This window comes from Oncorhynchus keta, chromosome 18 (assembly GCF_023373465.1).
Source record: "Oncorhynchus keta strain PuntledgeMale-10-30-2019 chromosome 18, Oket_V2, whole genome shotgun sequence".
NCBI lineage: Eukaryota > Metazoa > Chordata > Actinopteri > Salmoniformes > Salmonidae > Oncorhynchus > Oncorhynchus keta.
Window position 1 is genome coordinate 23,867,109 of NC_068438.1, and position 27,852 is coordinate 23,894,960.

General features: G+C 42.3%; 1 protein-coding gene across 3 annotated transcripts in view; it reads right to left on the reverse strand.

Annotated features, from left to right (window-relative positions):
• The window catches only part of esamb (endothelial cell adhesion molecule b), a 94,346-nt gene that overhangs the window by 42,681 nt on the left and 23,813 nt on the right, over window positions 1-27,852 (reverse strand). The window contains exon 1 of one of the 3 annotated variants that reach the window (XM_035792233.2): window positions 9,216-9,337. The exons of the other annotated variants lie outside the window; for them this stretch is intronic. The gene's annotated coding sequence lies outside the window, so the exon portion shown is untranslated. Of the gene's footprint in view, window positions 1-9,215; window positions 9,338-27,852 lie in introns of those variants that run through there. 3 annotated transcript variants of the gene reach the window in all.

The following is a 27,852-nucleotide window of genomic DNA, read 5'->3' on the forward strand; positions in this document are numbered from 1 at the left end:
TACCAGTACAGAGGCAATATACAGGGGGTACCAGTACAGTCAATATACAGGGGGTACCAGTACAGAGGCAATATACAGGGGGTACCGGTACAGAGTCAATATACAGGGGGTACCGGTACAGAGTCAATGTGCGGGGCACCGGTTAGTCCAGGTGATTGAGGTAATGTACAGTTGAAGTTGGAAGTTTACATACACCTTAGCTAAATACATTTAAACTCAGTTTTTCACAATTCCTGACAATTAATCCAAGTAAAAATTCCCTGTCTTCGGTCAGTTAGGATCACCACTTTATTTTAAGAATGTGAAATGTCAGAATAATAGTAGAGAGAATGATTTATTTCACCTTTTATTTCTTTCATCACATTCCCAGTGGGTTAGAAGTTCAGATACACTCAATGAGTATTTGGTAGCATTGCCTTTAAATTGTTTAACTTGGGTCAAACATTTTGGGTAGCCTTCCACAAGCTTCCCACAATAAGTTGGGTGAATTTTGGCCCATTCCTCCTAACAGAGCTGGTGTAACTAAGTCAGGTTTGTAGGCCTCCTTGCTTGCATACAATTTTTTCAGGTACTGCCCACAAATTATCTATAGGATTGAGGTCAGGGCCTTGATGGCCACTCCAATAACTTGACTTTGTTGTCCTTAAGACATTTTGCCACAACTTTGGAAGTATGCTTGAGGTCATTTTCCATGGGGGTAGAAGCTGTTTGGACCTAGACTTGCGCTCCGGTACAGCTTGCTGTGCGGTAGCAGAGAGAACAGTCTATGACTGGGGTGGCTGGAGTCTTTGGCAATTTTTATGGCCTTCCTGTCACTGCCTGGTATAGAGATCCTGGATGGCAGGAAGCTTGGCCCCAGTGAGGTACTGGGCCGTGCGCACTACCCTCTGTAGTGCCTTGCGGTCGGAGGCTGAGCAGTTGCCATACCAGGCAGTGATGCAACCAGTACATCTTAAATGTTCTTTTTCTTTTAACCTTTATTTAACTAGGCAAGTCAGTTAAGAACAAATTCTTATTTTCAATGACAGCCTAGGAAGTGGGTTAACTGCCTGTTCGGGGGTTTGAACTTGCAACCTTCCGGTTACTAGTCCAATGCTCTAACCACTAGGCTACAACTCCCCGGGTGCCCAATAGGGTAGCCCCACGCACCTCTGTGATTCAGAGGACAATGTATGCAATTGACAATAAAAGATACATTCATTTTAATCCTTTAATGTATGTAAGTAAAAACAAAAACATGTGCAGCTGTTTAACACAATATCTCTGAAGGAGATATTTATAACTCATTCATGTGTGTGTGGGGGGGGAGATAATTGGGAGGGCACATTGTGGCCCTTTAATCTCCATGTTCTGTCATGTGTTTCCCTGTGAGAGGACCGCAATGCTGACAGCATGACTAGTGACAGAGTCAGTGCTGGCTGGAGGAGTCTCTCTGCCTCGCCACTTCTCTACCAAAGTGCCCATCACACCATGGAGCATGGTACAGCTTAATGCAGGCCTGTAATTAAGAAGCTGTGTGATCTGATTTCAGATTTTAGCTGATCTCTTATCTGAGAGGAATTACAGGGCCCATCATGCAATACTCAAAATTATTATTTAACATGTCCTCACCTGGGACTTGAACTCACAAACTCCTGGCTCACAGTAGAGGTCGACCGATTAATCGGAACGGCCAATTAAGTAGGGCCGATTTCAAGTTTTCATAACAATCGGAAAAATCTGTATTTTTGGACACCGATTTGGCATTTAAAAAAAAAATGTACACCTTTATTTCATCTTTATTTAACTAGGCAAGTCAGTTAAGAACATATTCTTATTTTCAATGATGGCCTTGTCAGCTAGGGGGATTCAATCTTGCAACCTTACAGTTAACTAGTCCAACGCACTAACCACCTGCCTCTCATTGCACTCCACGAGGAGACTGCCTGTTACGAATGCAGTAAGCCAACTTAAGTTGCTAGCTAGCATTGAACTTATAAAAAAACTATCAAAATCACTAGTTAACTACACATGGTTGATGATATTACTCATTTATCTAGTGTGTCCTGCGTTACATATAATCGATGCGGTGCGTATCGTTGCTCCAATGTGTACCTAACCATGAACATCAATGCCTTTCTTAAAATCAATACACAGAAGTACATATTTTAAAACCTGCATATTTAGCTGAAAGAAATCCAGGTTAGCAGGCAATATTAACCAGGTGAAATTGTGTCACTTCTCTTGCGTTCATTGCACGCAGTCAGTGTATATGCAACAGTTTGGACTGCCTAAATTTACATAATTACGACATAACATTGAAGGTTGTGCAATGTAACAGGAATATTTAGACTAATGATGCCACCCCATAGATAAAATACAGAACGGTTCCGTATTTCACTGAAAGAATAAACGTCTTGTTCTCGAGATGATAGGTAATTAATATGGTCGAATCCGGAAACTAAGGCTCGTATTTCTGTGTGTTATTATTTTATAACTAAGTCTATGATTTGATAGAGCAGTCTGACTGAGCGGTGGTAGGCAGCAGCAGGCTCGTAAGCATTCATTCAAACACTCATGCGTTTTGCCAGTTGCTCTTCGTGTGTCAAGCATTGCGCTGTTTATGACTTCAAACCTATCAACTCCCGAGATGAGGCTGGTGTAACCGATGTGAAACGGCGAGCTAGTTAGCGAGGTGTGCGCTAATAGCGTTTCAAACGTCACTCGCTCTGAGACTTGTAGTTGTTCCCCTTGCTCTGCATGGGTAACGCTGCTTCGAGGGTGGCTGTTGTCGTTGTGTCCCTGCTTCGAGCCCAGGGAGGAGCGAGGAGAGGTACGGAAGCTATACTGTTACACTGGCAATACTAAAGCGCCTATAAGAACATCCAATAGTCAAAGGTTAATTCAATACAAATGGTATAGAGAGAAATAGTTCTATAATTCCTATAATAACTACAACCTAAAACTTATTACCTGGGAATATTGAAGTCTCATGTTAAAAGGAACCACCAGCTTTCATATGTTCTCAGGTCCTGAGCAAGGAACTGAAGCGTTAGCTTTCTTACATGGCACATTGTGCACTTTTACTTTCTTCTCCAACACTTTGTTTTTGCATTATTTAAACCAAATTGAACATGTTTCATTATTTATTCAAGGCTAAATTGATTTTATTGATGTATTATATTAAGTTAAATAAAATAAGTGTTCATTCAGTATTGTTCTAATTGTCATTATTACAAAAAAAAATACAAACGTAAAATTTGGCAGAATAATCGGTATCGTTTTTTTGGGGGGGGGGTCCTCCAATAAATCGGTATCGGCGTTGAAATATACAAGATATACGTTTGGTAATGTAGTATATGGACACCTGCTCGTTGAACATCTCATTCCAAAATCATAGGCATTAATATGGAGTTGGTCCCCCCTTTGCTGCTATAACAGCCTACACTCTTCTGGGAATTCTTTCCACGAGACGTTGGGACATTGCTGCTGGGACCTGCTTCCATTCAGCCACAAGAGCATTAGTGAGGTCAGGTTGTGCTATTAGGGCTGGCTCGCAGTCGGTTTTCCAATTCATCCCAAAAGTGTTCGATGGGGTTTGAGGTCCGGGCTCTGTATGGACTTTGCTTTGTGCACAGGGGTATTGTCATGCTGAAACAAGAAAGGGCCTTTCCCCAAAATGTTGCCACAAATTTAGAAGCACAGAATCGCCTAGAATGTAATTGTATGCTGTAGCGTTAAGATTTCCCTTCACTGGATCTAAGGGGCCTAGCCCTAACCACGAAAAACAGCCCCAGACCATGAATCATCCACCAAACTTTACAGTTTGCACTATTCATTGGGGCTGGTAGCATTCCCCTGGAATCCGCCAAACACAGATTCTTCCGTCGCAGTGCCAGATGGTGAAGCATGATTCATCAATCCAGAGAAAGCATTTCCACTGCTCCAGAGTCCATTAACGGCAAGCTTAACATCACTGCTCGGCCATGGAAACCCATTTCACGAAGCTCCTGACGAACAGTTCTTGTGCTGCCGTTGCTTCCAGAGGCAATTTGGAACTCGGTAGTGAGTGTTGCAACCGAGGACAGATGATTTTTACCCGCTACTCGCTTCAGCGGTCCCGTTCTGTGAGCTTGTGTGGCCTACCACGTCGCAGCAGAGCCCTTGTTGCTCCGAGATGTTTCCACTTCACAATAACAGTACTTACATTTGACCTGGGTCACTGAGCTCTTCAGTAAGACAATTCTACTGTCAATGTTAACTATGGAGATTGTATGGCTGTGTGCTCGATTTTATACACCTGTCAGCAATGGGTGTTGCTGAAATACTCATTTACAAAATTGAAGTCGTGTTCACATATATAGTGTATCTGTAGTAGAGGTCGACCGATTATGATTTTAACGCCAATACCGATTATTGGAGGACCAAAAAGTCTAATACCGATTAATCGGCCAATCTAATAAATAAATGTATTTGTAATAATGACAATACTGAATGAACACTTGTGTCACGCCTTGGTCATTGTATTTTGTGTTTTCGTTATATATTTGGTCAGGCCAGGGTGTGACATGGGTTTATGTTGTTGTATTTCGTATTGGGGTTTTTGTATTATTGGGATTGCGGCTGAGTAGGGGTGTTGTATGGGCTTGGCTGCCTGAGGCGGTTCTCAATCAGTCAGGTGATTCTCGTTGTCTCTGATTGGGAACCGTATTTAGGTAGCCTGGTTTCGCTGTGTATTTTGTGGGTGATTGTTCCTGTCTCTGTGTAGTTTCACCAGATAGGCTGTATAGGTTTCGCGTTCCGTTTGTTGTTTTCGTATTTGTATAGTTATTTCATGTATCGCTTTTTTCCTTTCATTAAATACATGAGTAACCACTACGCTGCATTTCGGTCCGACTCTCATTCTACAAACGAAGAACGCCGTTACACTTATTTTAACTTGATACATAATACATCAATAAAATCAATTTAGCCTCAAATAATGAAACATGTTCAATTTGGTTTAAATAATGCAAAAACAAAGTGTTGGAGAAGAACGTAAAAGTGCAATATGTGCTATGTAAGAAAGCTAACGTTTCAATTCCTTGCTCAGAACATGAGAACATATGAAAGCTGGTGGTTCCTTTTAACATGAGTCTTCAATATTCCCAGGTAATACGTTTTAGGTTGTAGTTATTTAGGACTATTTCCCTCTATACCATTTGTATTTCATTAACCTTTGACTATTGGATGTTCTTATAGGCACTTTAGTATTGCCAGTGTAACAGTATAGCTTCCGTCCCACTCCTCGCTCCTCTCTGGGCTCGAACCAGCAACACAACAACAACAGCCACCACATCAAAGCAGCATTACCCATGCAGAGCAAGGGAAACAACCACCCCAAGGATCAGAGGGAGTGAAGTTTGAAGCGCTATTAGATCGCACTAACTAGCCAGCCATTTCACACCAGCCTCATCTCGGGAGTTGATAGGTTTTAAGTCATAAACAGCGCAATGCTTAACGCACAACGAAGAGCTGCTGGCAAAACGCACGAAAGTGCTGTTTGAATTAATGTTTACGAGCCTGCTTCTGCCTACCACCGCTCAGTCAGATTATATGCAACACAGGACATGCTAGATAATATCTAGTAATATCATCAACCATGTGTAGTTAACTAGTGATTATGATTGTTTTTTCTAAGATAAGTTTAATGCTAGCTAGCAACTTACCTTGGCTTACTGCATTTGCATAACAGGCAGTCTCCATGTGGAGCCTTAACTGTAAGGCTGCAAGATTGGATCCCCCGAGCTGACAATGTGAAAATCTGTCGTTCTGCCCCTGGACGAGGCAGTTAACCCACTGTTCCTAGGCCGTCATTGAAAATAAGAATGTGTTCTTAACTGACTTGCATAGTTAAATAAAGATTAAATAAAGGTGTAAATAAATAAAAAAATATCGGCGCCCAAAAATACGAAAACTTGAAATCGGCCCTAATTAAAATCGGCCATTCCGATTAATCGGTCGACCTCTAATCTGTAGGGCATGCACTTCTTGGGCCAGTATACTTAGGCCCTGTCCAGAAGAAACCCTATCCCCTCCTCCCTAGGCACTTTGATCTGAAACAACTTGATATGTGTAAGCAATAGGGTGAATGCACTTAAAGTAAATCTCAGCTCTGTTAAAGTACACTCAATAAAAACATTTATTGATCATAGTGATGCAGGAATATCACTAAAATAGGTTTATATGCCCCACTAACATTAGACAACTATACAGAAAGCCCTTAAAATGTTTAAAGAAGTTAATCAAATGAGAGATAGAAGTCAAATTAACTGATACCTGACAGACATGGTGGAGTAGCAGGAAGACCTGAATGGCGGGAACCAAGGGGTTGTGAGTTCAAATCCCAGGTAAGGACATGCTGAATAATAATTACTGTATAAATGAACATGCACAATGTAATCAGGTGTCTCAAAGTGTGTCAAATATGTCAGTTGAAAACAGTGTTTAAAGCAGTATGTGAGTATCCCTAGCCTTGCCAACAGGATAAAAAAAAGAGCTGTGAATAGATGAGTGGTTTCCCTTGATGTGCTTGGCAACAAGGCGTGATGTATAAAAACATTTTTTGGGGGGGAGAACGTCTCTTTGGGACCATCAGGCGACATCTTGACAACTGACACACAGAAATGTTCTTTCAACTTTCCCATGAAACGTTTCTAGAACATTAATATTGTAAATTCTGAGAACATGTTTGATGAATATTCTCTTTTTTTTTTACACATAAATGTACTTGCAATGTTCTTATGAAATGTGTCTAGAAAATGAATATCTAATATTAAGAGAACATGGCAACCATTTGCTGTGTATGTTTGCTGGGACGTTGATGGAATATTCTCCTAACTCTCAGAAAACTGGACACATTAATGTTAATGCAACATCCCATAAAACCACATTCTCGATAAGTTCTGCTTGACATTAAAGGGAATGTTCTAACTTTAACACCCAAATATGCAAATAAAATTCTCAGAAGGTTTTTGCTGACAAAGATAGGGGAAGATTCTAACTAACGGAAAACTGGACACTGAAACATTAGGGGAACATTACAAAAACACAGTCTCTCTCCCTAGAATAGTTAGCTGGGATGCTGCTGGGAGGCAGTAAAACCCTAGGAGCAGGGCTCAGGTGGCCCTGCACAATGGTAAGTGCCAAGCCAGTACTCACACACAGTAGACGCAGAAAACTAAACACAGACACACCATGATCAATGCCAAGCCAGCACTCAAATCCAGTAGAGACACACACACACACACACACACACACGTGTCCCACAGTGGAGCTGTGTGTCCCCCACAGTGGAGCTTAGCCAACGCTGAGAAACATAACACAGTGCTTAACCTTGTACTTGGAAAACACTGGAAATACTTTGGTCAGTCATTGCCCCACCTGAGCCCTGCAGATAACAGCTGTTGCTACTCAGTTCCCAATTAAACCAGTTTCCTAGGCATTTTTCAAAGCACCATTTTGTATTTATAGTGTTTAATATTGAAATAAATGAACATACGGTGAGGTCCTAACTACAGGTCAATGGAATATGTGATAAGAACATTAAATCAAAGATGATTTAAGAGGACCTTTGCTCTGTCTGTCAAGCTCTAGGAATGTAGAGGAGAGATAATCAAGGGGGTTAATGAGGGACATCACCAAGGAATGTCACTCACTGATAATACATCTCATTGGAGAGACCAGCGCTCACCATTTAGAAGAATCCATAGGGACCACTTTACATGTAAATGGCACTGGGGATTATTCTAAATCAAAGATTGAAGCTAGGTTTAATCCTGTACTTTATGTTTGATATAACAAGTTTGCATACTGTTTTACCAAAGGTGCATGATAAAGTCACAGTATGTTGTATAAACATGTGCACAGTCCATGACGGCACATTATCACATTTAAATCAAGGAGGTAAACAGACGAGACGGATAATAATAATTCCTAATAGCCTTTCAAACTAATTTAGGTGGCGGTGTAATTCGTTGTGGCGAGAGGAGTGTAATCAGTATGGATGATGTCACAGCCTAAATGGATTCAAATGTTTCGTCCACACACCCTGTCACAATAGATGAACAGAGACAGGCTTTTAAAGCCTCTTGGGTCTCACACGGTCTTTAACTGAGGCTAACCAACCTGCAGCAGCAGCACGTGAATGAGAGAGTGCATTGTAAACTTAAGTGCTCTCTCCCTCTCTCTGACCTTGTGTCTCTGTGTAATGTTTAAAGACAAGAGAGTGAAAATCTTAAGATTATGAAGGTTTTTTGGTCCCAATCCTCTTTGGGGGTCTTTATGGTTCGCCTAACCCCCCGGCTGACACACTAAGGGCTCTATTTTCAGCTGGTGTTAAGACAGCTCAATTGTCAAACACAGGCTCATTTGCAATTTCGATCTGTTAAAGCCGGCGCTCTTTTATTTCCAAACCCTACTGCCAGGATTGGTAATCGATCTGTTTTTTATGAGCTTGTGTGTCCTTAAAAACATGCGTCCAAGTGCCAATTTTAGTATGTGCTGGTGGGGATATTTAATACTAACCGAAAGCTGGTTTTAGCAGTAACGTGGTTGGTTATGACATGGATTTGGACAGTGGAAGCCTGTCTAGCAATGACGCACAGTGCCTATATGCACATGGAACAAGAGATATGTGCTTTTTGTGGCCGTAAACCTTCTATGTAGAAACAAATATGTTTTCCCATTTCGTTTAATTTAATTAAAAACCAAGCAGAGCCTCCCGTCCTCTCAATGATTTTTTTTGTTGTTGTCATACCCTATGCATTCGCCAAGTAGTGAAGACTCGTGAGACTGCTTTGAAATAAATCTTTCATAAAAGATCAAGTTTGACAGCAGCAAAACAGTGAGCAGACATGCCTTTTTCTAATCTATCTAGGCTATTGAACATTATTTTCAACAGCTCCTGTTATTATTTTGGATGTGCGTAAAAAAACTCCATGTAGGCTATATGCCCATTGTAGAACCAGAGATTAGATAATACAGTGACTCGTATTTAGAAACATTTAAGTTATTTTCCTGTAACAATTGCTTGTTTTCCGTTTCGTTTGATTTTTTAAAAACTAGGCTACCCTTACCCTGCTATAACGAAAGCTGGTTCAACAGCAATGAGTCTGGTGTCTTCTTCTGACCATGCATTAGCCAATGAGCCTATCCATAAAAGGCTTTTGCATTATTCACAATTTACATAGGCCTACCTGCAGTGCATACTCCATTCGGTTTGTTTCCATCCTCATTTCCAAAGAGTGCCTCTGGTTACCAAAGACGATTTCCTCCAAACATAGGACTGAAACATTTGAATAGTCTATGACGCCATATCAACGGTAGTCCTTGGCTATATCTTGCTTATTGATAACGTGCCTCACACATACAATACAATTTACGGGAGCCTAGTGTTTATTTGAGGAGAAGTGCAATGCGTAAAGGCCTATACTCGTTGAAGCCAATTAGAACCATGTTAACTGTCAACACACCAAACAGAGGAAACACTCCATGTTTATTTTATTTGTTACTGCTGCTATCACCCATTACTGTAGCCTATGCTATTTATTTAATAAACTGTAGTATCAATCCACAATGGCCTAAAATGATAATATTCGATGCCCCCAGCCGAATTGGAGATGACAACGCAAAGACGGTCAATAACCTACAGATCTTGAGACAAATGCAGGCAGTATCAAGCCATGGAATGCCTTGATTGGCTGAGCCTTTGTCACACCTATAACTGTTTTATTAATCAAAACCCAGCCTTCCTGAGCTACTGCCAGCTATCGAGCTCATATTAACTGAAAATAGCTTAAGTATTTCTGACACACACACCCCCACCCCACCCCCCTGGACCTATAGCGCTACCACCAGTGCTTAGATTGCCCATCGTGTTAGGTTTGTTCAAATAGCGCCCCAAGTGTGTACCAGGTGGTGGGTCGACAGAGGACGGGTTCAAGGGCCTTTGTAGTAGAATGGAGACTCCTTAACCTTTATTGCAGCTCTGACTAGCCTAGATATCCTGCTATGAAATCAGCCAGACTCATCACTAAATCATGACCCATTAAGTTATGATATAGATGGGAGAAGACAGAAGCAGCACACACTGAAAAATGCATAATGGAATCGATTGAAAAAAAAAAGCTAGCCAAGCATTTATTGATTGACGGGTGTATCCTTTGGTGATAGCTTTACATATCTAAAATTCTTCAAATGTGCGCAACACTCATTCTATTTCACCACTGTAGTAGTCAACGACAAAAAGTGATTAATTGTTGCGTTTTTGGCTTTCTTTACAAACTGCTGAAGATAGCAGCCGGGGCCTTACAGAAAAAAACAAAAAAAGTCACGTTAAGTGTTCAAATAACAAGTTTTCATGTGATCACGTGATCTTATGTTAAGTTAATGTGATAACACGTGACAACATTTGAAAACATGATCACATGTGAAGTGTTCCAAAAATACATGTTCATGTATTTCATGTGTAATTCTCCGAAGAAGATCGGGAAACTTGCCACACCAAGCAATGGTTTAATCGATCAACAGGTATGTGCTATAGGAGGGTAAGGCATCAGAGGATTGAAGACAAAACTCAGTTCTGTTAGGAGATGAGATGCAGCCACCCAAGAAACATAAAACAATGTTAGTATTCATATGCATGATGAGAAGCTATACATGTCTATCTATTTACGTACAGTGGGGAGAACAAGTATTTGATACACTGCCGATTTGGCAGGTTTTCCTACTTACAAAGCATGTAGAGGTCTGTAATTTTTAAATCATAGGTACGCTTCAACTATGAGAGACGGAATCTAAAACAAAAAAAGACACCTGTCCACACACTCAAACAGACTCCAACCTCTCCACAATGGCCAAGACCAGAGAGCTGTGTATGGACATCAGGGATAACATTGTAGACCTGCACAAGACTGGGATGGGCTACAGGACAATAGGCAAGCAGCTTGGTGAAAAGGCAACAACTGTTGGCGCAATTATTAGAAAATGGAAGAAGTTCAAGATGACGGTCAATCACTCTCGGTCTGGGGCTCCATGCAAGATCTCACCTCGTGGGGCATCAATGATCATGAAGAAGGTGAGGGATCAGCCCAGAACTACACGGCAGGACCTGGCCAATGACCTGAAGAGAGCTGAGACCACAGTCTCAAAGAAAACCATTAGTAACACTACGCAGTCATGGATTAAAATCCTGTAGCGCACGCAAGGTCCCCCTGCTCAAGCCAGCGCATGTCCAGGCCCGTCTGAAGTTGCCAATGATCATCTGGATGATCCAGAGGAGGAATGGGAGATGGTCATGTGGTCTGATGAGACAAAAATAGAGCTTTTTGGTCTAAACTCCACTCGCCGTGTTTGGAGGAAGAAGAAGGTTGAGTACATCCCCAAGAACACCATCCCAACCGTGAAGCATGGAGGTGGAAACATTTATTTTGGGGATGCTTTTCTGCAAGGGGACAGGACGACTGCACCGTATTGAGGGGAGGATGGATGGGGCCATGTATCGCGAGATCTTGGCCAACAACCTCCTTCCCTCAGTAAGAGCATTGAAGATGGGTCACCACTGGGTCTTCCAGCATAACAACGACCCGAAACACACAGCCAGGGCAACTAAGGAGTGGCTCCGTAAGAAGCATCTCAAGATCCTGGAGTGGCCAAGCCAGTCTCCAGACCTGAACCCAATAGAAAATCGAAGGATCTGGAGAAGGTCTGTATGGAGGAGTGGGCCAAGATCCCTGCTGCAGTATGTGCAAACCTGGTCAAGAACTACAGGAAACATATGATCTCTGTAATTGCAAACAAAGATTTCTGTACCAAATATTAAGTTCTGCTTTTCTGATGTATCAAATACTTATGTCATGCAATAAAATACATATTAATCACTTAAAAATCATACAATGTGATTTTCTGGATTGTTGTTTTAGATTCCGTCTCTCACAGTTGAAGTGTACCTATGATAAAAAAATAACAGACCTCTACATGCTTTGTAAGTAGGAAACACTGCCGATTTGGCAGGTTGTCAAATACTTGTTCTCCCCACTGTATGTATGCAACTTTTAAAACAATAACATTGCAAAAAAACATTCACACAGTAAAAGTAGCATCCTGGGGGATGTAAGACCAACAATTTTACTGTGATCTTATTTTAGATTTAGAGACAAGTTAACAAGTTGTCGACAAGACCAACAACTGAGAAAAGAATAAAGCAACAGCCATGTCTATCTATTTGATATAGAATATAGTCTCTATAGACTATTAATAAGAGGCTATTATCATAACATAGTGTTCAAACACATCTCCTATCCCTCACTCTACACCTGGCACTGAATATACTGCAGGTGCACTGGGCAGGCAACCGTTAATTGCGCTCAGCCATCTTTCCATCAAACTCCAGAGCTGGAGAGACATGGGCACCTGAGATTTACAGGTCACCACTGAGGAGATAGGAGTTTATTAGTCATATGCACAGGGTCACAGATGTAATTGCAGGGTACAGTGAAATTCTTAAGCTTCAACAGTGGAGGTCAAAAAGAGAAGTTAATGGAAATCCAGGGGGCATGAGATGAAGCAGATAGCTGCCTATTGTTTGCTATTCAGCAGCCTGCTGGTACAGGATGTAGAAGCTATTTTTCAAATTTGAAATCAAATAAAAATGGACAGGTGTGATGGACAGACCACACACACATGGAACACAATCACTCTTGACACAGGGTCATCTGAGGGTAATCTTACAGCTGAGTGCATATGTACACATACAGAAAACAAAAGATACTGTACAGTGTGCTGTATTTTCACAAACCCTTACTACTCACAGGGAGAAAGGGATTTCTATATGCACATACAGTGCATTCGAAAAGTATTCAGACCCTTTGACGTCTTCCACATTTTGTTACGTTACAGCCTTATTCTAAAATGAATAGGGGGGGGCATACACACAATACCAAATAATGATTAAGCGAAAACAGGTTTTAGAAATGTTTGCTAATTTAATACAAATATATAAATAATAAACACACACACCCATATATACACACACCTTGTATACATAAGTATTCATATCCTTTGCTATGATACTTGAAATTGAGCTCAGGTGTATCCTGTTTCCATTTATCATTCTTGAGATGTTTCTCAAGCCACTCCTCAGTAAAAAGGCACATGACAACCTGCTTGGAGTTTGTCAAAAACACACCTAAAGGACTCAGACAATGAGAAACAAGATTCTCTGGTCTGATGAAACCAAGATTGAACTCTTTGGCCTGAATGCAAAGCGTCATATCTGGAGGAAACCTGGCACCCTACCTATGGTAAAGCATGTTGGTGGCAGCATCATGCTGTGGGGATGTTTTTCAGCAGCAGAGACTGGGAGACTAGTCAGGATCGAGGGAAAAATAAATGGAGCAAAGTACAGAGAGATCCTTGATGAAAACCTACTCCAGAGCGCTCAGGACCTCAGACTGGGGCTAAGGTTCGCCTTCCAACAGGACAACAACCCTAAGCACACAGCAAAGACAACGCAGGAGTGGCTTTGGGACACGTGTCTGAATGTCCTTGAGTGGCCCTGCCAGAGTCCAGACTTGAACCTGATCTAACATCTCAGGAGAGACATTATAATAGCTGTGCAGAGACGCTCCTCATCCAACCTGACAGAGCTTGAGAGGATCTGCAGAGAAGAATGGGAGAAACTCCCCAAATACAGGTGTGCCAATCTTACAGCGTCATACCCAAGAAGACTCAAGGCTGTAATCGCTGCCAAAGGTGCTTCAACAAAGCACTGAGTAAAGGGTCTGAATACTTATGTTAATGTGATATTTCAGATGATTTTAAAAATAAATTGAATAATTTTGCACGCCCAATTTTTCCGTTTTTGATATGTTAAAAAAGTTTGAAATATCCAATAAATGTCGTTCCACTTCATGATTGTGTCCCACTTGTTGTTGATTCTTCACAAAAAAATACAGTTTCATATCTTCATGTTTGAAGCCTGAAATGTGGCAAAAGGTCGCAAAGTTCAAGGGGGCCGAATACTTTCGCAAGGCACTGTACAGTACCAGTACAGTGGACACACCATTTGGACACAGTGTGTCATTGAACGTTTTTTTCTTTACTTTTGACTATTTTCTACATTGTATAATAATAGTGAAGACATCAAAACTATGAAATAACACATATGGAATCATATAGCAACCAAAAAAGTTTTATTTTATATTCGAGATTATTCAAAGGCACCCTTTGCCTTGATGACAGCATTGCACACTCTTGGCATTCTCTCAACCAGCTTCATGAGGTTGCATGAACCAGATTCACCTGGAATACATTTCAATTAACAGGTGTGCCTTGTTAAAGGTGAATTTGTGGAATTTCTTTCCTTCTTAATGCGTTTGCGCCAAGCAGCGGTGTTGTGACAAGGTACGGGTGGTATACAGAAGATTGCCCTATTTGGTAAAAGACCAAGTCCATATTATGGCAAGGACAGCTCAAATAAGCAAAGAGAAACAACAGTCCATCACTACTTTAAGACATGAAGTTCAGTTAATTCAAAAAATGTCAAGAACTTTGAAAGTTTCTTCAAGTGCAGTAGCAACAACCATCAAGCGCTGATGAAACTGGCTCTCATGAGGACTGCCACAGCAAAGGAAAACCCAGAGGTACCTCTGCTGCAGACAAAAGGTTCATTAGAGTTACCAGCCTCAGAAATTGCAGCCCCCAAAAAATGCTTCAGAGTTCAAGTAACAGACACATCTCAACATCAACTGTTCAGAGGAGACTGTGTGAATCAGGCATTCATGATCCAACTGCTGCAAAGAAACCACTACTAAAGATCTCCAATAAGAAGAAGAGACTTCCTTGGGCCAAGAAACACGAGCAATGGACATTAGACTGGTGGAAATCTGTCCTTTGGTCAAATTTGAGATTTTTGGTTCTAACCGCCGTGTCTTTGCTAGACATTGAGTAGGTGAACGGATGATCTCTGCATGGGTGGTTCCCACCGTGAAGCATGGAGGAGGAGTTGTGATGGTGTGGGGATACTTTGCTGGTGACACCGTCTGGGATTTCTTTAGAATTCAAGACACACTTAACCAGCATGGCAACCACAGCATTTTATACACCATCTCATCTAGTTTGCACTTAAGTGGGACTATCATTGGTTTTTCAATAGGACAATGACCAAAAAAACACACATCCAGGCTGTGTAAGGGCTATTTGACCAAAAAGGAGAGTGATGGGGTGCTGCATTAGTTGACCTGGCCTCCACAATCACCCGTCCTCAAGCCATTTGAGAGGGTTTGGGATGAGTTGGCCCGCAGAGTGAAGGAAAAGCAGCCAACAAGTGCTCAGCATGAGGGAACTCCTTCAAGACGGTTGGAAAAGCATTCCAGGTGAAGCTGGTTGAGAGAATGCCAAGACTGTGCAAAATTGTCATCAAGCCAAAGGGTGGCTACTTTGAAGAATCTAAAATATACTTAGATTTGTTTAACATTTCTTTGGTTGCAATATGATTCCATACCTATTATTTAATAGTTTATGTTTTCAGTACAATTCTACAATGTAGAAATTAGTAAAAATAAATAAAAACCATTGAATGAGTAGGCCTGTCAAAACCCTTGACTGGTACTGTATATAGTGAATTAAAGCAGCAACGACTGCAGGTATTTACTTAAAAAGTAGCTCCAAATATTAAAATGTATTCAAAAACTTCAACAACAAAAAATGACTGGTATTGTCAGAATTGAAAAACCATTCCATGGTTATTTCCAAATGTATTTAACCTGTATTTAACTGGGCAAGTCCGTTAAGAACAAATTCTTATTTACAATGACGGACTACCCTGGTATATATACAGTTGTGGCCAAAAGTTGAGAATGACACAAATATTAATTTTCACAAAGTTTGCTGCTTCAGTATCTTTAGATATTTTGTCAGATGTTACTATGGAATACTGAAGTATAATTACAACCATTTCATACGTGTCAAAGGCTTTTATTGACAATTACATTAAGTTGATGCAAAGAGTCAATATTTGCAGTGTTGACCCTTCTTTTTCAAGACCTCTGCAATCCGCCCTGGCATGCTGTCAATTAACTTCTGGGCCACATCCTGACCGATGGCAGCCCATTCTTGTATAATCAATGCTTGGAGTTAGTCAATTTGTGGGTTTTTGTTTGTCCACCCGCCTCTTGAGGATTGACCACAAATTCTCAATGGAATTAAGGTCTGGGGAGTTTCCGGACCATGCACCAAAAATACTGATGTTTTGTTCCCCAAGCCACTTAGTTATCAAGGTGCTCCATCATGCTGGAAAAGGCATAGTTCGTCACCAAACTGTTCCTGGACGGTTGGGAGAAGATGCTCTCAGAGGATGTGTTGGTACCATTCTTTATTCATGGTTGTGTTCTTAGACAAAAATCTGAGTGAGCCCACTCCATTGGCTGAGAAGCAACCCAACACATGAATGGTCTCAGGATGCTTTACTGTTGGCATGACACAGGACTGATGGTAGCGCTCACCTTGTCTTCTCCGGACAGGCTTTTTTTCCTCAAAAAGGGGATTCATCAGAGAACATGGCTTTACCCCAGTCGTCAGCAGTACAATCCATGTACCTTTTGCAGAATAGGAGTCTGTCCCTGAGGATTTTCCTGGAGAGAAGTGGCATCCTCCAAAAGTCTTTGCCTCACTGTGCGTGCAGATGCACTCACACCTGCCTGCTGCCATTCCTGAGCTCTGTACTGGTGGTGCCCGATCCTGCAGCTGAATCAAATTTAGGAGACGGTCCTGGCACTTGCTGGACTTTCTTGGGCGCCCTGAAGCCTTCTTCACTACAATTGAACCGCTCTCCTTGAAGTTCTTGAGTATCCGATAAATGGTTGATTTAGGTGGAAATCTTACTGGCAGCAATATCCTTGCCTGTGAAGCCCTTTTTGTGCAAAGCAATGTTGACGGCACGTTTCAACATGACAGAGTGATCTCCAGCCTTGTCCTCATCAACACTCACACCTGTGTTAACGAGAGAAATCACTGACATGTCAGCTGGTCCTTTTGTGGCAGGGCTGAAATGCAGTGGAAATGTTTTTGGGGGATTCAGTTCATCTGCATGGCAAAGAGAGACTTTGCAATTAATTGCAATTCATCTGATCACTCTTCATAACATTCTGGAGGACATGAAAATTGCCATCATACAAACTGAGGCAGCAGACTGAAAATGTATGTTTGTGTCATTCTCAAAACTTTTGGCCACGACTGTACACAGTATACCGCCCAAGCCAACATTTGCATATGCTTGTGTGTGAAGGCTGAGTAGAGATGTTTACTACTCATAACCCCAACTACATCTCGGAGCCAACCCATCCCCAGCCAGTCTGCTCAATCCTGTGGCACTCATGGAGATTAGATGAGGGATGGCTGATGTATCTTAGTACAGGTCACTAAGCTGTCTCTCCACACTCTAATCTTATTATCAGCCCAAGCTGGCTTTAAGGGGGAGGCAGGAAGTTTGCGACAGGCTGATCCCAACCGTACAGAGAAAACATCTTAATCTGGCCACTGCGCTGCGCTTTGATTCCCAACACAGTTGCATTAGGCACCGGGACATGGCTGGCTGCTGGTGGCCTGGGTGGGTGGGTGGATACCCGTTTAATAAGCTAAATAAACTACATGGCCAAAAGTATGTGGAAAATCTCATTCCCAAATCATGGGCATTAATATAGAGTTGGTCCCCCCTTTGCTGCTATAAGAGCCTCCACTCTTCTGGGAAGGCTTTCCACTAGATGTTGGATCATTGCTGCGGGGACTTGATTCCATTCAGCCACCAGAGCATTAGTGAGGTTGTGCACTGATGTTGGGCGATTAGGCCTGGCTTTCCAATTTGTCCGAAAGGTGTTCGATGGGGTTGAGGTCAGGGTTCACTGCAGGCTAGTCAAGTTCTTCCACACCAATCTTGACAAATCATTTCTGTATGGACCTTGCTTTGTGCACAGGGGCATTGTCCTGCTGAAACAGGAAAGGAAACAAATTTACCAGAACTACGCACAATGCACATCCCCTAATAATGATCAAGGTCTTGTAGCAGGCATTATAGAACACCAACACTGGTCTCAAACAATCTCTAAAGCACAAGCCCACGTGCTAGTGAATTGCCAGCTAATCTTTATTTTCCAAGTCTAGCCAACTTGGATGCATTTGCTAGCTAACAAGGCAGAACAGTTGAACTGTTATGAACACACCTCCTGTCCATCTCCAACTGTTTAAACACCATACTAGGCTGTCCAGTTTGTTTAGGTTTTTTCAAGTGGCATACCTGGATAAGAATATGCTTATTTCTCAGAATGAGAAAAATTTGCCATTGCTTATATAAATGCGTATTTTTATGCTCATTGCACATTTATAAAAACAGACTAAACAGCTAGCACATAACAGTCTGTGGCTAAAATGCTGCTAGTGGTACATGGTACCGCAGTGTCGCACGCAACAGATAATGGGCATTGATACTAACGTTTTAGTAGGGTCTGCTCTCCATCAATTTGAGGTTGAGACATAAAAAGGGTATTGTTAGACAGGTTAACCCTTTACAATGGTACCCGTAAACAGGTTGAAAATGGCAGATTTGGGCAGTAATAAGCTCCTAAATTGGAATGTAGTGGCTGTACAGTTACATTACTTATACATGCCAGAGCTCTGGCTCTGCACTTCACAGAGCTGTGTGGATTTTGACTGGACAGCCGTTCTGAACTTGAGCATCGCACGCGACACAAAGTTGCCCCCATCCCTCCCGGTAATTGGGCAACTTTAGCAAATGTTGCTGTAAATTATGATGACTATGTATTTTGACAAAATGTACATTGTTTAAAGCACACTTTTACAAGTGTCACAAATAACACCTAAGCCCCCTACACTGTAAAACTAAATCTATTATTAAATAACTGTTTCCACTGAGTTTGTTGTTTACTCAACATTTAGTCCAAGTGTTACATCTGAACTAAAAATAATTGTTGGCCCATACCAGTAGCGGTGCGTGGGGTAAAATCATTAATGAAGACAAGCCAGTAAACAAGCCATATTACAACCTTTGTTGTGATAGAGCAAACAACGCATATAACCCATTCGTTCATACGCCACTGTGATATATAATAAGGCCGTGACAACAAAAAGACAGCAGTCACACAGTGGCGAAATAAATTAAACTATACTTTTCTCATCACAAAACCGGAGAGCAACATATGTCCTGTGAAGTCCACAAAGCAAATATTGCATACAATGTTAATGTTCTCACAGTTTACTAAACAGCTATCAATCTAGAGTCACAGAGTTACCACAAGTCAGCACAAAGAAAAACAGGAGCACCGCTATTCAAGCACCATTTCAAACTAAACATAATCAAATCAACAAGGCTACTGTATATATGCTTAGTTTAATATACTGAAAACAAACTTAACGATACCGAAAACAATGTAGTCCAATCAATGGCGCTAAATATCATGTGGCTGTCCATGGTTATGATTTATGTGTGTGCGCGTTTGTGCACAAGTTTAAAAAAAACATTTTTTTACCCACCCTACATTTTTTTATTTATTCTTGCGAAACATATATTTGGATTCTTCAAATTCATTTGATATATCGCCCAGGACTACTCTAAAGCTTCCTTTCATGTCCATGATGACCAAAGTGCTTATCTTAATTAACTCAATTTAACAGAACATCAATTAGGTCTACCTGTAATAACACTTTTTCAGGTTCCCAACACACACAAAATAGTGGCAGCATGTTAAAACATTTAATCTTGTGGTTTTTTTTTATAACACTTTCTTTTTTAACAGTGCACCAGTAAACAATAGCCTAAAGGAGAATATAGTTTTTGTAACAAGTTATAAATCTTTAAACGCCAAACCATTGAACCGTGAAGTGAGAGAGCAAGCCCCTATTCTCTGCAACCACTACACGCAGTAGCCTATGTTTCTGTTATGATTCATCTCACCTCTCCACTGCCCTGCTACTTTTGCATGTCATGCTGGTCTTGGACAGATATTTGCCCACACAGGGCTGCAGAACATGGTATTTTTTATTTTACCTTTCACCTATTTAACCAGGTAGGCTAGTTGAGAACACGTTCTCATTTACAACTGTGACCTGGCCAAGATACAGCAAAGCAGTACGACACATACAACAACAGAGTTACACATGGAATAAACAAACCGTCAATAATACAGTAGAAAAAGTCTATATACAGTGTGTGCAAATGAGGTAGGATAAGGGAGGTAAGGCAATAAATGGTGGCGAAGGCCATGGTGGCGAAGTAATTACAATATAGCAATTAAACACTGGAATGGTAGATGTGCAGAAGATGAATGTGCAAGTAGAGATACTGGGGTGCAAAGGAGCAAGATAAATAAATAAATACAGGATGGGGATGAGGTAGTTGGATGGGCTATTTACAGGTGCTAGATTCAAGATGGCACCGGTGATGGCCACCGTATTACGGTCACCTAACCAATTGTGCCATTATGTGTTTTTTCCCACGATATTTGTAAATTATTTTGTACAAAATGTTTCTGCATCCGTATCTTACGGCAGAAAAGAGCTTCTGGATATCAGGACAGCGATCACTCACCTCGGATTAGACAAATATTTCTTCAACAACAGCAGCACTCACACGATATTCTCCAAACAACCCACAGGTCAGACATCCCAATTATTCGCAAAAGGAAGCGACGCAGAGGACGAAGAGCCGGATGCCTCGTCCGGACCCGCATAAGACAACTAGAAAAGCTGCCATTACCGTCAATATTACTCTCCAACGTGCAATCATTGGACAATAAACTAGACGATTTAAGATCACTAACATTCAACCAACGGGACATAAAAAACTGCAATATCCTATGCTTCATGGAATCGTGGCTGAATGACGACATGGATATTCAGGTAGCGGGATAGTACAGCACACTCGAAGAAGAGGGGGGGCGGTCTGTGCATATTTGTAAACAACAGCTGGTGCACGAAATCTAAGGAAATCTCTAGATTTTTTTCGCCTGAAGTTGAGTATATTGTGATAAACTGCAGGCCACACTACTTGCCTGGAGAGTTCTCAGCTATACATTTCCTGGCTGTTTATTTACCACCACAGACAGCTGCTGGCACCAAGACTGCACTCAGTCAGTTGTATAAGGAAATAAGCAAACAGGAAACCACTCACCCAGAGGCTGCGCTCCTAGTGGCCGGAGACTTTAATGCAGGGAAACTTAAATCAGTTCTACCAAATCTCTATGAACATGTTAAATGTGCAACCAGAGAAAAAAAAATCTAGATCCACTGTACTCCACACACAGAGACGCGTACAAAGCTATCCCTCGCCCTCCATTTGGTAAATCAGACCACAACTCTATCCTCCTGATTCCTGCTTACCAGAAAAAATGAAAGCAGGAAGCACAAGTGACTCGATCTATAAAAAAAAAATTGGTCAGATGAAGCAGATGCTAAACTACAGGACTGCTTTGCTATCACAGACTGGAACATGTTCCGGGATTCTTCCGATGACATTGAGGAATACACCACATCAGTCACTGGCTTTATCAATAAGTGCATTGAGGACGTCGTCCCCACAGTGACTGTACGTACATACCCCAACCAGAAGCCATGGATTACAGGCAACATTCGCACTGAGCTAAAATGCATCAGCTGCATGCATCAGCTGTTCCGGACGACTGTGTGATCACGCTCTCCGTAGCCGACGTGAGTAAGACCTTTAAACAGGTCAACATACACAAGACTGCCAGACGAATTACCAGGACGTGTGCTCCGGGCATGTGCTGACCAACTGGCAGGTGTCTTCACTGACATACCAACATGTTTCAAGCAGACCACCATAGTCCCTGTGCCCAAGAACAAAGGCAACCTGCCTAAATGACTACAGACCCGTAGCACTCACGTCCGTAGCCATGAAGTGCTTTGAAAGGCTGGTAATGGCTCACATCAATACCATTATCCCAGAAACCCTAGACCCACTCCAATTTGCATACCACCCAAACAGATCAACAGATGAGGCAATCTCTATTGCACTCCACACTGCCCCTTCCCACCTGGACAAAAGGAACACCTATGTGAGAATGCTATTCATTGACTACAGCTCAGCGTTCAACACCATAGTACCCTCAAATCTCATCACTAAGCTAAGGATCCTGTGACTAAACACCTCCCTCTGCAACTGGATCCTGGACTTCTTGACAGGCCGCCCCCAGGTGGTGAGGGTAGGTAGCAACACATCTGCCAGGTTGATCCTCAATACTGGAGCTCCCCAGGGGTGCGTGCCCAGTCCCCTCCTGTACTCCCTGTTCACCCACGACTGCATGGCCAGGCACAACTCCAACACCATCATTAAGTTTGCTGACGACACAGAGGTAGGCCTGATCACCGACAAGACAGCCTATAGGGAGGAGGTCAGAGACCTGGCCGGGTGGTGCCAGAATAACAACCTATCCCTCAATGTAACCAAGACTAAGGAGATGATTATGGACTACAGGAAAAGGAGCACCGAGCACGTCCCCATTCTCATCTACGGGGCTGTAGTGGAGCAGGTTGAGAGCTTCAAATTCCTTGGTGTCCACAACAGCAAGAAACTAGATTGGTCCAAACACACCAAGACAGTCGTGAAGAGGGCACGACAAAGCCTATTCCCCCTCAGGAAACTAAAAAGATTTGGCATGGGTCCTGAGATCCTCAAAAGGTTCTACAGCTGCAACATCGAGAGCATCCTGCCAGGTTGCATCACTGCCTGGTACGGCAATTGCTCAGCCTCTGACCGCAAGGCACTACAGAGGGTAGTGCGTACGGCCCAGTACATCACTGGGGCATAGCTGCCTGCCATCCAGGACCTCTACACCAGGCGGTGTCAGAGGAAGGCCCTAAAAATTGTCAAAGACCCCAGCCATAGACTGTTCTCTCCACTACCTCATGGCAAGCGGTACCAGAGTGCCAAGTCTAGGACAAAAAGGCTTCTCAACAGCTTTTACCCCCAAGCCATAAGACTCCTGAAAAGGTAACCAATGGTTACCCGGACTATTTGCATTGTGTGTTACCCGGACTATTTGCATTTGTTTTCTAATTCTTTGTGGGTCTGTGTAATCTGAAGGGGTCTCTAATATGTGTCTCGAACATGGTCATACATTTGGCAGGAGGTAAGGATGTGCAGCTCAGTCTCCACCTCATTTTGTGGGCAGAGTGCACATTTTTTTATTTATTTAACATTTATTTATCTAGGCAAGTCAGTTAAGAACAAATTCTTAGTTACAATGACAGCCTACTAAAAGGCAAAAGGCCTCCTGCGGGGACGGGGGCTGGGATTGAAAATAATATAAAAATATAGGACAAAACACACATCATACAAGAGACACCACAACAGAGAGACCTAAGACAACAAAATAGCATGGCAGCAACACATGACAATTTTTTTATTTCACCTTTATTTAACCAGGTAGGCAAGTTGAGAACAAGTTCTCATTTACAATTGCGACCTGGCCAAGATAAAGCAAAGCAGTTCGACACATACAACGACACAGAGTTACACATGGAGTAAAACAAACATACAGTCAATAATATAGTATAAACAAGTCTATATACGATGTGAGCAAATGAGGTGAGATAAGGGAGGTAAAGGCAAAAAAGGCCATGGTGGCAAAGTAAATACAAAATAGCAAGTAAAACACTGGAATGGTAGATTTGCAGTGGAAGAATGTGCAACGTAGAAATACAAATAATGGGGTGCAAAGGAGCTAAATAAATAAATAAATAAATAAATATAGTAGGGAAAGAGGGTAGTTGTTTGGGCTAAATTATAGGTGGGCTATGTACAGGTGCAGTAATCTGTGAGCTGCTCTGACAGTTGGTGCTTAAAGCTAGTGAGCGAGATAAGTGTTTCTAGTTTCAGAGATTTTTGTAGTTCGCTCCAGTCATTGGCAGCAGAGAACTGGAAGGAGAGGCGGCCAACGAAAGAAAGAAATACGGCATGGTAGCATCAGAACATGACAACATGGCACCAGAACAAAACATGGTACAAACATTACTGGGCACAGACAACAGCACAAAGGGCAAGAAGGTAGAGACAACAATATATCACACGAAGCAGCCACAACTGCCAGTAAGAGTGTCCATGATTGAGTCTTTGAAGAGATGGAGATAAAACTGCCCTGTTTGGCTGTTTTTTGCAGCTTGTTCCAGTCGCTAGCTGCAGCAACCTGAAAAGAGGAGCAACCCAGTCATGTGGGTGCTTTGGGGACCTTTAACGGCAGAAAATGTGTCGTATGTTGAGGATGATGGCTGCAGTAGCTATCTCAGATAATGGGGAGTGAAGCATAAGAGGGTTTTATAAATAAGCATCAACCAGTGGGTCTTGCGACGGGTATACAGAGATGACCAGTTTACAGAGGAGTATAGAGTGCAGTGATGTGTCCTATAAGTAGCATTGGTGGCAAATCTGATGGCCGAATGATAAAGAACATCTAGCCGCTCCAGAGCAACCTTACCTGCTGATCTATAAATCACATCTCCGTAATCTAGCATGGTCATCTGAATCAGGGTTAGTATGGCAGCTGGGGTGAAAGAGGAGCGATTAAAATAGAGGAAACCCAGGTCTAGATTTAAACTTAACCTGCAGCTTTGAAATGCTTCCTTTGGCTTTGATGCCTCATGATTGAGTACTGCTCTGTAGACAGTGATTTTTTATTTTGCTGTGATCTGATAGGTGTCAGTGGGCTGACTCAACGCTCTGAGTATTTTTTTAAAAACGTTTATTTAACTAGGCAAGTCAGTTAAGGACAAATTCTTATTTTCAATGACGGCAGTTAACCCACTGTTCCTAGGCTTTGTTCAGGGGCAGAACAACAGATTTTTTACCTTGTCAGCTCGGGGATTCGATCTTGCAACCTTTCCTGCAACCTTTCCAACGCTCTAACCACTAGGCTACCTGCCGCCCAACCACTCTGGGTTGAGGTCAATGATAAAGTAGTCTACAGTACTAATGCCAAGAGATAAGCTATAGGTGTACCTACTGTAGGAGTCCCCTTATCCAGTTCCGCCATTTAGGTCACAGCAGATAAGTACATGTCCCTGGAAATTATTGATTTCCCCCTCTAAGATGGAGAAGCTGTCTTCACTAAAGTATTGGGATTCTAGTAGGGGGGAAAGGTAGCACACAGGAGGGGAATTTGTAGCCAAATGTAAAACACACACTCTTTCTCTCACCCTCTCTCCCTGTAGTAGGCTCCCAGACTTCCCCCGGGAACCCTCCTAAGAAGGTCCTTAGCCTCACAAAACCAGGTCTGGAAGATCTAAAACCAGGCACCACCTTCTAAGACCAGGTCACACCCCTAATCTACCCCATCCACCTGGCCCCAAGGCCTGCAGAGAGGATAACGCATGCTACTCCCTCACTCAACGAATACTAATCTCTCATCTCCCCATAGCCAAAACCCCTCCTCGGTTCAAGCTCAGCCATCTTCTGCCCTTTCCCCTGACAAACCCATCGAGCTTTACAAACCTGTCATTCACCATTAAAGAGCTAACCAAACTCTACCAGTTCTATACCACAGACCCATCCTCTGCTATTACACCCACGGAGCCCATCGCTCTACAATTACACACAAACAACTAATCTTCCACCAACTCACTACAAAACTCTACTCTTTGACCCGGTAACCCGTCTCTTACCTGTACAACAAAGCCAACAGAATAAAGGCAGGTTTTCACACGTTTGTAACCTGCCTTGGAAATCAATGGCAAGACATTTTAAAAATGTAAATGAAAGATGCCTTTCCAGATGTTTCCGTTTTAACAAAGGGCTGTTTGTGTTGGTGCATGAGAGAGAGGATGTACAACTGTTATTCCCCTCTATCTTAATGACATATTCAGGAAGCTGAGTCAAACACCCCAGCCTCCCACTAGATTCAATACGATTTTAATGAATTGCAAAAAAGCAAAACAATATAAATCTCAACTGAATGTGGTTTTGTTCTGATCTATGGCGTGTGGCATGCTACACATCTTACCTCTACATACGGTCACATGTCCAGAACATCCAACATCTCAATATGATACTATTAACCCCTGGACATCAATGTATGAAAAGTGAAATTGAGTCAAACCAAATGACATAAAAATCAACACCTAAAGGTGAATAAATGAACTGAAACACTATTGAGGCCAAAGCAAGAAGCACGTTGTCTCAGTCAGTAATTGATAGAGTGGGATGATAGTGGCATGGCCTCACTGGCCTGTGTTTCAACTAATCTCCCTGGCAACCTAAGCCTTCCGTTCCCCCTCCCCTTCCCTACCTGCCCTCCCTTGCCTGATGTCTGCCAACCCCTTCCCTGCCTTCCATTCTCCTGCCTTCCCACCCCACTTCCCTCCCATCACTGCCCTCCCCCTCCCTTGCCTGACACCTGCCCTGCCCTCCTCCACCTTCCCTAACTCCCCTGCCTGCCCTTCCCCACCTTCCCTAACTCCCCTGCTTTCCCTCCTCCACCTTCCCTAACTCCCCTGCCTGCCCTTCCCACCCTCCCCTCCCCTGCCTGATGCCTGCCTGCCCTCCACTGCATCATTAGTCACATGAGGACAGGATATAGATGGAGATGTGGTGGTGGTGAAGGGCTCCTGTCAGGCTGTGGCAGCACCAACACCGCCACCTTGACGGCAGTCAATCAGTGTGCCTCAGCTCGCTTCACTGCACTCAATTGTCAGACTCAGCTTCAACATCAGAACCGCTCTGTTTCTTTCCCCACAGAGTTACACTGTACCATAGGAGACTCGACAGACAACATAAATCGCAGTACTATATGTTTGACTGAGTATTATTCATGCCACAAAGACAGGCCTATTTATAGGCCTATTTTCAACCCATTAAAAACAGAACCATTGTAGGCTACTTTTGTCTTTCTGCTAATTCAGACAGACACATCAACAGATGGGCAGTGTATAAAAGAAGGCTACTGTATGCTATTCTGAAGGGAGCTCAAACAACTAACAGAATGGAAAGAAACAAGGAGGAGTCTACCATAAATATTCAAATACAAATATTAAAACAACTCAGTGTATCATGTTCGGCTATTCACTGTCAGTAGTAGTAGGAGTTAATGAGGTGAAATATTGACTGCTTGGTGCTACACATCCTGGCTGCGTTGTGGGGGATAAATATATATACACACAAAATTGTCCCATCTAACTGGGCATTAGCCTTGCTAATGATCTCTGCTGAGAGAGGAGCTAATTCTGAGGCACTGGCTCCCTCCGTTCCAGCCGCCTCCACTGTTACAATGGAATAAACGCGCTTTTGCTTCACATATAGACACTGCTGAACACAAGTAAAGCTTCTGGGGGCGTACTACTGTCGAATCATCTTTGCTACCAAAGATTTTTGCCTACCATAAAGCACTACGATTACTTAGTGATTAATTGCTCACATGTACCCAACATAAATGCACATATTCCAGGACAGTACAGTATATCTCCTGTTATGGTTTGACATAGAGGGTGTAGGGTGTCTACCCACTCTACCTAGAGTGGGTGAAAACACGCTTTGATTCTGAAATTTCCCTTCCTTATGTTATAAAATGCATTTTACAAAGACAAATATGATTCTTCATGTTCTGAATCGGTCAGTAGGGTATTTCTTTAACATATCATTAACATTATATGCAAAAAGTCAGATTTCGTAACCTAACCTGCTTCTCGCAGCGACTTTGGGGATTTTACATGTTGTGGTGGTCGTCTTCAAAGTTCTTTCCACAGGTCACAAAAAGCTAAATTAGCATGATACAAGCTGAATTAAATGTAAAATGGTTACAAAATAAAAAGCTTGTCATA